Raw genomic sequence first — 14,634 nt, 5'->3', positions numbered from 1 at the left:
GGCTATAAAATATTTGCCAGCAATTTCATTATATGACACACATTTGGTCAATTGCAAATGTCATTTTAGTTTTATTCTTTGCAATGTTGCATTACTACTTATATAAGCAAATTTATGTTTTACTTTTACACATTACACATTCAGTTACTTCTCACAGTTGGTTGGCTGAGGCCCTCTCTCTGCAGCAACATGCATTTGCAGTTCTTGACTGCTAAATGGCGCTATAACCATAGACTTTCACAAGTTAAGCCTGTATCACACTGGACACATGAGCAGCGTATAGGCAGAGCGTATGCAGTGTGGAAATGAGCCATAATCCAGGAGTAATATGATCCTCACAGCTCGAGTGTGCGCCTAATAATTAATAATTATTGAGCTCTAACCTGTTTAAGCTCTGTCTCTGTCCTCCCTTTTACCAGAGCAACTACTGGCAATAGTGTGTTTTAATTTTTTTTGTTTTACACAGTGCTGAAAGTCATATGGTGAATGTGTGAAACACAGTAGACTTAATTTATATGCTTTTATAGTAAAATTGCTACTTTTTCTTATCAAACAATGTTCGTTTTGACCATGAACAATGTCATTGTCACTTTAATTCAGCATAAGCAGTGCAGCAAAAATAGACTTGGCACAGAAACAATCCTAACACTGCTGCCCACTCCCATGAAACACTGCTAATGACGTAATAGAGCAATAGAGTTTCCCTGCTCTCTCAAATTACTTAAATATATTTTTAAAATCCATGTGGGAAAAATAAATGGGAAAAATACTTTTAGAACCAGGGCAGCTGAAAAAGTGGGTGGGCACTTTTGCACTCATAATTTGCACTCATAATATATCATAATTGGATTGTGTTTGAACTGTGCATGAGAGAAAGAGAAACCGGAATCTTAAACCTTTCTATGATAATTAGTCAAGATTAAATGTTATAATACTATATTTTTAATATTACCGGTAATTTATTTAATTATTCAATCTCCATTTACAAATGAAAACGTCACAGTTCCAGCCTTATTGTGCAAAGGTGCAAATTGTCCCATTGTGCTACTTGGCAGTGATTTCACAAACAAGTTTCACATATGACTGGTTTGTATTTACCGCCACAGCCCTGGTTAAGTTGGTTTAAGCTGTTATTATTTACCTTTATAGTACATTGAACTCTTATTTTGAAAGATCAAGGAAATGACATGACCCTTTAAATATTAACACGGCACCCATCACTTTTTTCTGAATTCTGCATCTTTAAGGCGGTGCTCAAAGTACTCTAACTCCTCCTTGGTCTGAGCAATATTGAGCTCCAAGATGTCTTCCTCCCTTTGCCAACCCTGATTCCTCTGCAACAGAAGTAGAATTTCTCTCTGAGAGGCTGCCAGGCTTTCTAATGTTTGTAGCAGCACCTGCAGTATTTCTGCAATTGAGAGGTTTTTTGCTAATTCAAGGACTGAGAAAATTTACCGAACACAAAAAGTTTTGATTGAGATATGTGAATATATTTATACAATGCAAGTGAATAGTGACCAATTCAAATAAAGGACAAAGGCAGCATAAGGGTGCCTACACTCTAGGGGTGCTTCTCAATTCCTTATTTGTAAATCCTCGTTTCATTTCCTTGCTTCCTTTTTTCGTTTCCTAGCTCCACCCTCTTAGGAAACGATGCAAGGAAAGGAAATGAGGATGGAGGATTCAAAGGAAGAAATAATTTTTAATTGTAATATCCTTGCTCACTCAAGCATCATTTTAAAGCACCTTCTTGGCACAGATTCATTACCTGAGTGCGCTTAAGAGATCTGCCTTCATATTGTTAAAGTTGATTAATTAAAATATTCCTAATAAATCTCAATAAAGCTAATGAAATATCTGAAATGTATGGTTTATTTAAAACGCAAAGCTAAAACATGACTCAAAACTATTTAGACAGATGTGTAAAGGGAGGAGTATTTATGCATGCGTCAGGTGCTTTGAGCAAAAAGACTCGGGATGCTTCCTCCATCCTTGATCCTTGTGGTGTGATAGAGTATATATAAGTGGTGCTACGCCGTTCACAAGGGGGGGCGCAGCAACTTATGCTTTGAGGTCAAATATGAATGCAAAAAACCTTTTCATAGGTAGCTTCTAGGGATGCTCCAAACAATTCACCACTGATCAAAATAGGCTGGTAATGACTTCCTATTATTCAATATGTGTCACTCCACTATGAGAAGCATTTGACGGATAGGAATGCGCGCTCTGTGTGGAGGGTGTAGATTCAAGCTTTCATTAAGCAAATTGGATCTCTAAAGACACAACTGGACCATCTCTCTAAGGTTCACATTGATCAACGGATGCCTACCTCAGAGTGCATTGCAGCAAAAGTTGGAATTTTAAATTTTTGGTGACACAGCGTAGCACCACTTTCACAAACCCTTGCATTGTCCCTCTAAATACTTCTGATGCACCATCCCCATTGATATCAATGCATTCGCAGTGTTCTCTGACGCAGCATAAACTCTGCTGTGTAGGCACCCTAAAGATAATCCATACGACTCCAGTGGTTTAATCCATGTCTTCTAAGGCAATATGATCAATTTTGGGTGAGAACTGACCAAAATGTAACTATTTATTCACTGTATATCTTGCCATTATATTCTCTAAGTATGATCATATTTTCAATTACACTTCCTAGCACTTTGTACATGCGTCACATCAAATTATGACCGTGCTTAGAGGCTGCAATGGCAAGATTTAATTACAGTGGAAAAGGAGTTGCATTTTGGTATGATTCTCATCCAAAATTGCCTCAGAAGACATGGATTAAACCACTGGAGACCTGTGGATTACCATTATGGTGCCTTTCTGTACTTTTCTGGAGCTTTCACTTGCATTATAAAGATATATTCACATCGTATCTCCATTAAAATATCAAAATATTAAAACATAAAATTTGTATTCTGGGGGTAGAAAAAAAGTCAATGTAGTAAGTAAATGATAAGAATGACAATTTTTGGGTGAACTATTCCTTTAACCTAAGGGTAAGTGGTAAATACAGTGATGTACTTATTTTTGATTGCATTTCGATGAATTTGGTCTCTTGTTGTGTCTTTTACCTTTTGGCATTGAGGCGTCCCTGGAAGACCTTGCCCATGGTTGTCTCTCCTCTGAAAAGGTAAATTTTCTGTTGTACAAGTAGATAGACTTAAGTACATTTGAGTTTTTACATTATGTTTTCATATTACAACATATATTACCTCAAAACCAGTAAGTTTGAAGAAGAAAAAAAAAAAAAAAAAAGAAGAACACTTTCTGTTTAAAGAAGATAATATAACCCTTTGAACATTAGAATGCAACACTGTTACTTTGTTGCATTGCAACACACCACTTCTGCTGGGACTGATACTAAACTTGTAGGAGACAATCAGTTTCTTGTCTTGGGAGTGCACACACAAAAACAGCAGCTAGTTGAATGAGCCAAAAACATCACCCTTGGTCTATGTATAACAAGTTATTTGAATTAAAAGTTGTGTGTGCATTATAGTAGCAAACTTGTTTGTCTCATATCTGTAGTATACAAATAACTTGTAATACATAGGCCAAGGGTGTTTTTGTGTGTGTATGCTCAATTCAATAAAAGTATTGACTGTCTCCTGCGAGTTCAGTAAACTGCATTTATTTTTATTTTACCATTTGTGTCCTCTGTTGCTTCCACTGAGGAAGATATGGGAGGTTCATCAACATCTGCAAGCAAGATGAATACACAGTTGTTAACTTTAACAGTTGAAGGCATCATAGAGTAGTATTCAGTTACATCACTGATTCAATTCTACCTTCAGGCAAATCATGTGAAGGGGGAAATGATAGGTCACAGGTGGAATGCGGTGACGTTTCTGTGAAAACTTTGGCTATATGAGTGTGTAAGAGAAAAAAAAACAATTACTGATATTTGCAGACAATGTGTATTTGCTATACCAATGGTGCTTATATTTGTTTTATTTGTTTATAAAAAAATTACTGCAGTTGGGGTGGAGTTGGAAGCTTTGCTTCGATTACTGTTAAACAATAAATTGAATTGGTTTCAGTGGATGAAATGTAACATCAGCAATTCTTTATAATGATATTTGCCATAAGTAGAGGTGATTATTGAAAAACAATACTATCATACCTTTGTCTGGCTTTTTTCTTTCAGTGCCAACTGTTGCCTTGAGGCGAGGAAAGGGTTCATCTAAATGGCATGCACAATATTAAATGACTAATACTTAAGCTGAATTTGGTAATAAGTAGTAGGGAATTTACTGGTATACCTTGACGCTTTCTCTTTGTTGCAGGTGGAACCCACAGTGCGTTCTCATCTAAACAACAACAACAAAAAAAGTCTGTATTATCAACTTCCAACAGAGAATACCTTGTTACCTGAAAATTAATGTCTAATCCGTTTCATTTTCAGATGTTTTAAAAGGGCTCATAAGGTTATATACAGTATATCTCATACCATCACTGCTGTCTTCAAATCTGCTGGGTTTGTTTGTTGGCCTCTTTAAGCTTTTACCAACATCGCTCTCTACAGCAGAAGTATATTCTGCTGTTTTGCTCCACTTGAGGGCCCTCTCAAAATTACATAGGGATGAAATGTTAATGGAAATAGAAAATCAAAATGTAATCACATAATCTAGTTCAATCAGATGCTAAACCAATCCTGCCATAGATTGAACCTATAGATTAAAACACGTATTTTTCTTGAAATCCAATTTTCCTCATCAGAAAGTTCTTTTTTTTTGCCCGTTTTGTCTGATTGGTAGGTGGCTAATAACTGTATTGTTGCTAAAATGTGTACAAAAAAAGTCAGAGGCTAATTGTATTAATTTCTTAAGTCAGTTTAAACTATTTTGATTAAGATTATATTGTTGTGTGGGTTGGATGTGTGGATGGTTATACCACTTCATCTTCATAGACCCAACACTGGGCTACAGTGCCAGATGATGACTCCTCTGTAAATTCCACAATATAGTACATGCTAAGGAAAAGAAAAGCAATGTTAAGCAATGTTAATGTTATTAAAATATCACCTATTGTTCCTCCCAGAATACATGTATGTACATTGAATTAAACATTCTTGTTCTTACATAAAACAATGTCATGAAAAATTCACTGTTGATGTAAGATTGTCATGAACGTTACTGTGTCTCCATGATTAATCATGATGGCTCTCTTTTCAATTTGTTCTCTAGGGATCCATCTCATTGATGTTTATTTTTTCCTGTAATTGTATACTCCCACAAGGAATGAGTGGCACGGCCCCTCCGAACAGTGGTGCAGGGTTATGATAAACCCTGCAAAGGACCTTTCCGTCTTTATTCATAAATTTATTTATCTCTGTATTGTTTTTGTTTTTTGGTTTGTGCACATAATAGTCTGCTATTTATAGTACATAGGCTAGGCTAATGTATGCATGTGTTTATATTTTTCTAATGATAGTTTGTCTATTTTTCTATGTTGAGTGTTAATGTTAATAAATGTCTGTCATGCTGTTTATTTGCTTTATGTAAAGTTCAGAATGGCTTAATATTCATCAGACTATATTACATGATGTTTTACAATGACAAATGCTTATTTTTATTTATTTATTTTTTCTATAGAATGCTGTATTATGTATTGGCTTTCTCTCTACACATTGTTACTGATTTAAATATAAAGTTTGCAGCTGCAGCTTTGTTAAGTAGATGTGTTTTCTGATTATTATTATTATTATTATTTTTATTATTATTATTATTTTGCAAGAAACATTTAAATCGGAAGTATTTCATTACTTTATAATACATATTTTGCTAGTGAGCTATTTTTTTTTTTTTTTAGGAGGGCTCCTAAAAGCGTAATATTTAAACTTATATTCCAGTCTCCAGTTAATGACGTCACGGCTCACGCACGAGTCTGAATGTGCAAGAAGGTTACAATTAACATAGCATAACCATCCTCTCTTTCCGCGCGAATGGGTGAAGAAAGAAGGTATTATTATAAACGACCATCGCCCTTTTTTCATCAGACCATCGTCTACATTTTCTCCAAGAACACCGCACATTTAGATGTTTCTCTTATTTGACACACCTGATTCAACTAGTTCATCAGGGCAGGCTTCGACATAAACTGGGAATAAGCCTATAAAATAAGGGTGCCATCCAAAATATGCGATGTTAGTGGTGCTCTAGAACTGGATTGAACACACCTGGTCAACATTTAACGAGACAATTAAGAAATAAAAGGAAATTACAAAAAAATTAAGGCTTACCATTTAGCGTGTACACATGTCGACCAGTCTGCCAAAATGTCGTCAAATCAGCAGTTCACTTTCAAATGAATTGGTGTCCGTAAATTAAACCACAAAATTACACAAATTTTCTCAAAATAAAGTAGTTGTCTTCTCTCTTAAATGTAGTAGTTAAATGTTTTTTATACAATGTAAAGTCATAATTTCAAATATAAAATATCCATAATATTTATAAATGTCATGTTAATTTTTTAATCAAATATACTTGACACATGAATCACTTTTTACAGTGACAACATTCTAATCTAATGCATCTCAATCTTAACTGTAGGCTATTATGTCCCGCATTAAATAAAATTGAACTTTTAACCACGTATAACACCAACTGAACTAATCAATATGTTAATATTGCGTAGTTTGACCTTTATCAATTGCCATCTAAATTTATATTAGTGCCATGGGCTAATTTATGCATTATACATTTGCAGATGAAGAAGCTCAGCAAATGCGAATAGAGGAAGATTTGAAATCTTAAAAAATTCAAACGCTAGTATTTCGAACTTTGCATTAGACATATAGTTTTGATAGTCTTATCTAGTTTTGATTAAAAAAAAAAAAGTATAGAACATACTGAGAATGTATTTTTTTTTTTTCGTTCACAGAATTATATGGCAAGGTTAATTAAAAGAAGTGCAATAATAGAATATAATAGGCAATAATTAGACAATAATACATAGGCCTAATAATGTTTTTTTTTTTTTTTTTTTTTTTTTTTTCATCTACCAATTTAATTGATCATACCCAGAGAATGCTGCCGATATGTTTCAAAAGTAAGCTATAAAAATTATTTAATTTAGTCTTGGGCTAATGTTAGTGTTCTAATAAAGCACATTGTAGCTTTTCTTCTAGTATTGTGTATTTATTTTTCATTTAATACACCTTCTGCATGGAAGGTTGTGATATTAAAAAGCATACTGAAATAACTTTACAGTGGAGAGGTAGTTAGGCGCTAATTTAGCCATGGAGCGAACACGGAGCGGGGTTTCTCTAATCCAGGAGTGTGGAGCGAGCGAGGAGCGGGAAATGGACAACCGGTAGTGGAGCTCGAGCGATTAAAGAATGCTTTGAGCGCGGAGAGGAAATTGTTGCCGCTCAACTCCACTCACATACTCTCGACCAGACTGCTGCTGGAGTCACGCTGAATGAATTTCCGCGTTTCGCCAGAAGATGGCGGACACAGCAAACCCTAACTACCCAATAGTTTACAGTCTATTTTCTATGTGAGCAGGTATGAATGACACACAGGCCTTCCGGTCCACTCAGTGTCCGACTTCACTCGCTCCTTATCATTCACTCATTCAAGTGGACTATATTAATGGATAAATGTAGGGAACAGTGAATGAGAGTACAGAGGGTGATTTCGTATACAGTAACGGTATACTCACTAATGCAAGTGGCTGGAGTCCTTCCTATATTTTTTATACTTTTGCTTATTGATATACAAGCATATTCATATATCCACATTCAATGTACTCAACTATAATCAGAAGCTATGCAATATATATTCATATACTCACCTTTATGACATTAGCTTATATCTATATCACTGTATTCGTGCTCCATATATTCCTGCCCATCCTTGTACTCCTGTGTTTATACATTACCAGATGTAAGCCTTATATGTTCAGTATGTGTGTGTGTGTGTGTGTGTGTGAGAAGAGTACTTTATGCTCTTTGTATAAGGTTTGTGCCTTGTGTGTCACACCCGTGCTCTGCTGAGATCATGAAATTTACGAGCACTTGGCAAAGATATGCATGAGGTATTCTGCAACATCACTTAACCGCAAAGTTCGCACTTCAGCAGGTCAGAACAATATGTCCTGACACCTTGAGGTACAACTTCAGCTCGTGCAGAACTCACTGAACCAAAAAGTGAAGTCTTTTTGGCACAGTCTCAAGAGGGTATAAAGACCTTAAACTAATCTTTGAGGGTCAGACTAACACCTCAACCCTCTGGCTCTCCGCATCTGATCTCCAACTTTGAGGCCTCATCTTGACTCTCTGTACTTTAACTTTTTTCCATTTACTTAGTTCATTAGACAAAGACAAGACTTTGTGTTAGTAGGTTTATTCCAGGACTTAGTCCTTGGATATATCCTTAAGATATATCTACTTAACATTGCATAATCAAACATTTATTTTTCTGGATTATTACATTTATTCAGTATTCATTATTTCATTTTTATTCATTTATTAATTTTTACAAATTAAAATTGTTATTCCTTCTACAAATCATCTGATTTATTGAAGTCATTTCCATCTGCTGGATCTCACTGCATCACTCACCAGGTGAGTCTCACCTTGAGTATTGAATCACCTCGGTAACAATGTGTAGTGAGACAGACTACTGTCTTGTAGGTTTTCCTTTAGTTTTGTCATTTGTGTGTAATTTCTTTATGCATAATATTAACTTTAAAGCGACTTGCATTATGCAGTGTGCATAAGAACAGCTGCATCACGCCTCTCAGTATTAGATGGGTTTTTATAGCCTATCAGCGTGCGTTCGTGGTTTATATTAGGGCGGCTACGTGCCGACTAGATGCGCGTCATGGTCTAATGAGCTCCTTTGTTTTGAAACAACGCACCTGTGTGCCCTTGTCTATTTGGGATTGGGTTAGTATTTCCCTGGTAATTACAGTGTGGCGTAGTCAGCTTATCTATGGGTTTTCCATCTAAAATATTAGCATCTGCAGCATTCTCCCAACTCCGTTACATATGTACAGAAAAAAGTAGATAATATATGCAGAGAACGTTATTATGAAACTAATTTAACAAATTGTATAAGTTCCGATCAAAACAACAAATATATAATATATAAGCATATAATATATAAGACATCAGGCTCGTGCAGTTCAGATTTCGCGCCACAGCCTGCTTGGATCGAATGACCAATCAGAATAGAGTATTTTAGAAAGCCGTGTAATAACGCATATTGTTATTATTATTATTTTATAGGATTTTTCACGTTTTTTAATTTTCAATGAAATTAACTACAAAAAAAACGTGCAATTAATTATTTTAATAATTTGACAGCCCTAGTTTTAAGTAAATAAGTGGGCCAAAAAAAAATTAATAAAAAAAAAATTTATATATTGTATATGGCCAAAAGTTTAAGTTAAGAAAACCGTTAGTTATAATTGAATATTTTAATAATATTATACACACATAGATGAGTGAGTTGATCCAAAACTGGATTGGGGTTGTGGTTTCAAACACCTAATTCAAAACTATCATAAATTAGAACAGTTTATGTAAATTCTCTCATCCAAAGTAAAATTTCAATCATCATATTTTTCCTATAGCTGTATGGTCACAAGTGGACACAATAAAACTATACTACATAAATTCAGGCATGGGTTACCTACATAATGAAGGTACATTTTAACAGAAAGGGTTAACTGTTCGCAGGACAAAGATATTTTTAATGTCAGGTTGGGGCAAGCTGTCACATGTGTTGTAAATGTATAGGATTTATAAACATTATACATATTTATAAACATAAATACCTATTGTATTTGTACAATTCCTATGTACCTATGTAAGACCTATGAAAAATGCTAATTAGCTTCTCACCTTGAAGAACATAATTGGATGCTCTTCTTCGAATTATAAACCTTTGTGACTTTGTTGCAGAAATTGGATACATTTTTGGGGATAATCTCCTCTATGTGTGACACAGAGGAGATTAGACATCACCAGAGTGAATTTGGGTAACATATCCCAGAAAGCATTTTGGTCTGATGTGAACAGCTGCAGACATACATCAGGGTCACCAAATCCAACAGGGCAGTATTAGAGGATACCACAGATCACCACAGATTTCGGTAACCTCAAATACTGCCCTGTCGGATATGGTGACCCTGCTGTATGTCTGCAGCGGTAGACATCAGACCAAAATGCTTTCTGGGGTATGACACAGAGGAGATTAGACATCACCAGAGTGAAGTTTGTGAAAATAATAATTATAATATTTTATTATTATTATTATTAATACAGATAATATATTACATATATATGTATATATACATATTAAATAATATATATAGGCTGTACACACACACACACACACACACACACACACACACAATATGTTAAACACAACAAATAATTAAAATGTATAATTAACACAAAAGCATCAGACAACACATAGTTTTAGAATCAGAATCAGCTTTATTGCCAAGTATGCTTACACATACAAGGAATTTGTCTTGGTAATAGGAGATTCCAGTGTACAACAATACAAAAACAATACAAAAACAGCAGCATGACATAGATAATAATAAAAAATAAAACTAATTATACACATACGTACAGACACACACATACATACATACACACATACACATGGGTAGTGCAAATCTAATATAATCTGTTATGTACAGTGCAAATACAAATCTGTTATGTACAGTGCAAATGGTGTTTGTGCGAAGTGAAGGTCAGAGTGGGTGTGGGGTGTGAGATTGGGCCTTTCAAATCTGCAGTAGAACACATTCAGGTCATCAGCCAGTTATTGGGTAGGAGTCCTGTAATTTGTGAGTTGTTTCATGCCACTCCACACTGATGCAGGGTTGTTAGCTGAAAACTCATTTTTCATCTTCTCAGAGTATCTCCTTTTAGCCACTCTGATTTCCCTGTTCAGTGTGTTCCTGGCCTGATTGTACAAGACTTTATCCCCACCCCTGTAAGCATCCTCTTTGGCCTGACGAAGCTGCCTGAGCTCTGCTGTAAACCTCTGCTCAAAGTGCTCAAAGCTCTGAAGCATCGGCCAGAAGGCAACAGTTCGAAAAGGTAGTGGGCAGGGTGAATGGGGTCCAGAGTGATTTTTCCAGCCTTTTTCCTCACTCTGCAAGTGTATAGTTCTTGAAGGGGGCAGCCAATAATCCTCCTAGCTGTCCGAACTGTCCTTTGTAGTATTCTGATGTCTGATTTCATAGCTGAACCAAACCAGAGAGTTACTGAAGTGCAGAGGACAGACTCAATGACTGCTGAGTAAAACTGTATCAGCAGCACCTGTGGCAGGTTGAATTTCCTCAGCTGGCGAAGGAAGTACAACCTCTGCTGGGCCTTTTTCACAATGGAGTCAATGTGTGCCTCCCACTTCAGGTCCTGTAAGATGGTAATGCCCAGAAATCTGAATGACTCCACTGCTGCCACAGTGCTGTTTAGAATGGTGAGGGGGGTCAGTGTTGGGGTGTTTCTCCTAAAGTCCACAATCATCTCCACCGTTTTGAGCATGTTCAGCTCAAGGTTGTTTTGACTGCACCAGACAGCCAGCTGTTCAACCTCCCTTCTGTATGCAGACTCGCCGTCATCTCGGATGAGGCCGATGACAGTGGTGTCGTCTGCAAACTTCAGGAGCTTGACAGAGGGGTCCTTGGTGATGCAGTTGTTGGTGTAGAGGGAGAAGAGTAGTGGGGAGAGCACACATCCCTGGGGGGCACCAGTGCTGATCGTACAGGTTCTAGAAATGAGTTTCCCATCTCACAAGCTGCTGCCTGTCCATCAGAAAGCTGGTAATCCACTGACAGATAGACATGGGAACATAGAGTTGGTGTAATTTATTCTGGAGTATAGCTGGGATGATGGTGTTGAAAGCTGAACTGATGTCTACAAAAAGGATCCTTGCATATGTCCCTGGTCTGTCCAGATGTTGCAGGATATGATGCAATCCTATGTTGACTGCATCATCCACAGACCTGTTTGCTCAATAAGCAAATTGAAGGGGATCTAGAAAGGGTCCAGTGATGTTCTTCAGGTGAGCCAACACCAGTCTCTCAAATGATTTTATGACCACAGACGTCAGGGCGACAGGTCTGTAGTCATTAAGTCTTGTGATTTTTGGTTTCTTTGGGACAGGAATAATGATTGAGCGTTTGAAGCAGCATGGGACTTCACACTGCTCCAGTGATCTATTGAAGATCTGTGTGAAGATGGGGGCCAGCTGGTTAGCACAGGATCGAAGACACACTGGTGAGACGCCATCTGGGCCTGAAGCTTTCCACGTCTTTTGTTTCCGAAAGACCCGGCTCACATCATCTTCACAGATCTTAAGTGCAGGTTGAGTAGCAGGAGGGGGGAGGAGGGGGGTTGCAGGAGGTGTTGGTGTTTGTGCGAAGAGAAGTTCAGAGTGGGTGTGGGCTGTGAGATTGGGCCTTTCAAATCTGCAGTAGAACACATTCAGGTCATCAGCCAGTTGTTGGGTAGGAGTCCTGTAATTTGTGAGTTGTTTCATGCCACTCCACACTGATGCAGGGTCGTTAGCTGAAAACGTATTTTTCATCTTCTCAGAGTATCTCCTTTTAGCCACTCTGATTTCCCTGTTCAGTGTGTTCCTGGCCTGATTGTACAAGACTTTATCCCCACCCCTGTAAGCATCCTCTTTGGCCTGATGAAGCTGCCTGAGGTTTGCTGTAAACCACGGTTTATCGTTGTTGAACTTTAAATAAGTCCTAGTAGGAATGCACATATCCTCACAGAAACTGATATATGATGTAACAGTATCTGTGAGCTCATCCAAGTCTGTGTCTGCAGCCTCAAAAACACTCCAATCTGTGCAATCGAAGCAGGCTTGTAGTTCCCGCTCTGCTTCATTGGTCCATCTCTTTACAGTCCTTACTACTGGCTTGGTTGATTTTAATTTCTGCCTGTAGGTTGGAAGAAGATGAACCAGACAGTGATCAGAGAGTCCCAAAGCTGCTCTAGGGACAGAGAGATATGCATCTTTTATTGTTGTGTAACAATGATCCAGTGTGTTCTTGTCTCTGGTGGGGCATGTAATGTGCTGTTTGAATTTGGGTAGTTCACGTGTGAGATTTGCTTTGTTAAAATCCCCAAGAATAATAATAACTGAGTCCGGGTATTGTTGTTCCATGTCTGTGATTTGATCAGCCAGCTGTTGCAGCGCCGCATTCAAACACTGTTTGGCGCGATATACACACTCAGCAGAATAAACTAGGAAAACTCCCACGGCGAGTAGAAAGGCTTACAGTTAATAAAGAGCGCTTCCAAATTAGGACAGCACATCCTCTTTAACGTTGTTACATCTGTACACCAACTTTCATTGATGTAAAAGCATGTTCCACCACCTCTTGTTTTCCCCTTTAACTCCGCGATGCGATCCGCTCTGAACAGCTGGAAGCCCAGCAGATGTAACGCACTGTCCGGAATGGCTTCACTCAGCCAGGTTTCTGTGAAGCACAAGGCAGCAGAGGTTGAAAAGTCCTTGTTTGTGTGGGTGAGGAGATGTAGTTCGTCTGTTTTGTTAGGAAGAGAGCGGAGATTCGCTAAGTGAATACTCGGCAGCGCTGTTCGAAATCCACGCTGACGGAGTTTGACCAGCGTGCCTGCTCGTCTCCCTCACCTCCATCTCCTGAACAACAAAGCCGCGCCTCCAACTAAAATGTCCAGCAAAACGTTTGAATATTCAAAACCCAGGAAATGTTTGTCTGGTACATGCTGTCAAATATTCAGCAGTTCGTCTCTGTTAAAACTGACTGGAAAAAGATTACTAAACAGAGGACAAACAAACAAAAACAACAAAAGAACTGAGGAGCTCCACACCAAGGCAGCCATCCGCAGCGCCATCGTGATGATTAATATTTTATTCATGTATTTGATTAATAAATAACATTCAGAATAGTAAAACAAACTGAAAAAAGAAATCATGATATTAGAGAATGCAGTAGCACTCATCAAATAACCATATTAAATGAGAAAAGGAATCTGTTTTTCACCATTCACTCGGCGAGTCAGCTTTCTTTGCAGCACGTCACACTCTCCTCCAGGCGCACTCACGATGACGTGCACGAGCGGCAGGCGCATTCTTGCACGAACATTTAATGAACAGCGACCTCTAGTCACTAAAGCAATAAGTCCCGTGAAGCCGTGTTTTACAGTGAATTTAGAACAGCTAAGAGGCGTTGTTAGGCATGCCGCGTCGTGCCTAAAATCCCCTTAGCTGTTCTAAATTCACTGTAAAACACTGCTTCACGGGGCTTATTGCTTTTATAAAATGGTTACTCCATACAAATATTTATTTTAATATTTATTTTATTCATAAAATAAACACCAGCAACAAAAAAATATAATGATATAACACATTTATTCCTCCGCCAAGCAATGTAGTTCCAAAGAGGTTGCCAAGCAACACACGTAGCAACAAAGACAGTGAAAAACAAGCTTAAAGATTGGGGTGATTAACATTTATCTGGATATCACCATTAATTGTGCAATTAATACATCTTTGGCTGAAGCATTGATCAAATAAGTTAGCAGTCCTCTTTGCTGGATGAGGAGGAGTTTTTAACGCTGTACAGGTGCGCTTTAATTGTGCAGTGCCAGAG

The sequence above is a fragment of the Myxocyprinus asiaticus genome, chromosome 14, assembly GCF_019703515.2.
Source record: "Myxocyprinus asiaticus isolate MX2 ecotype Aquarium Trade chromosome 14, UBuf_Myxa_2, whole genome shotgun sequence".
NCBI lineage: Eukaryota > Metazoa > Chordata > Actinopteri > Cypriniformes > Catostomidae > Myxocyprinus > Myxocyprinus asiaticus.
Note: the sequence above shows the minus strand (reverse complement) of the source record.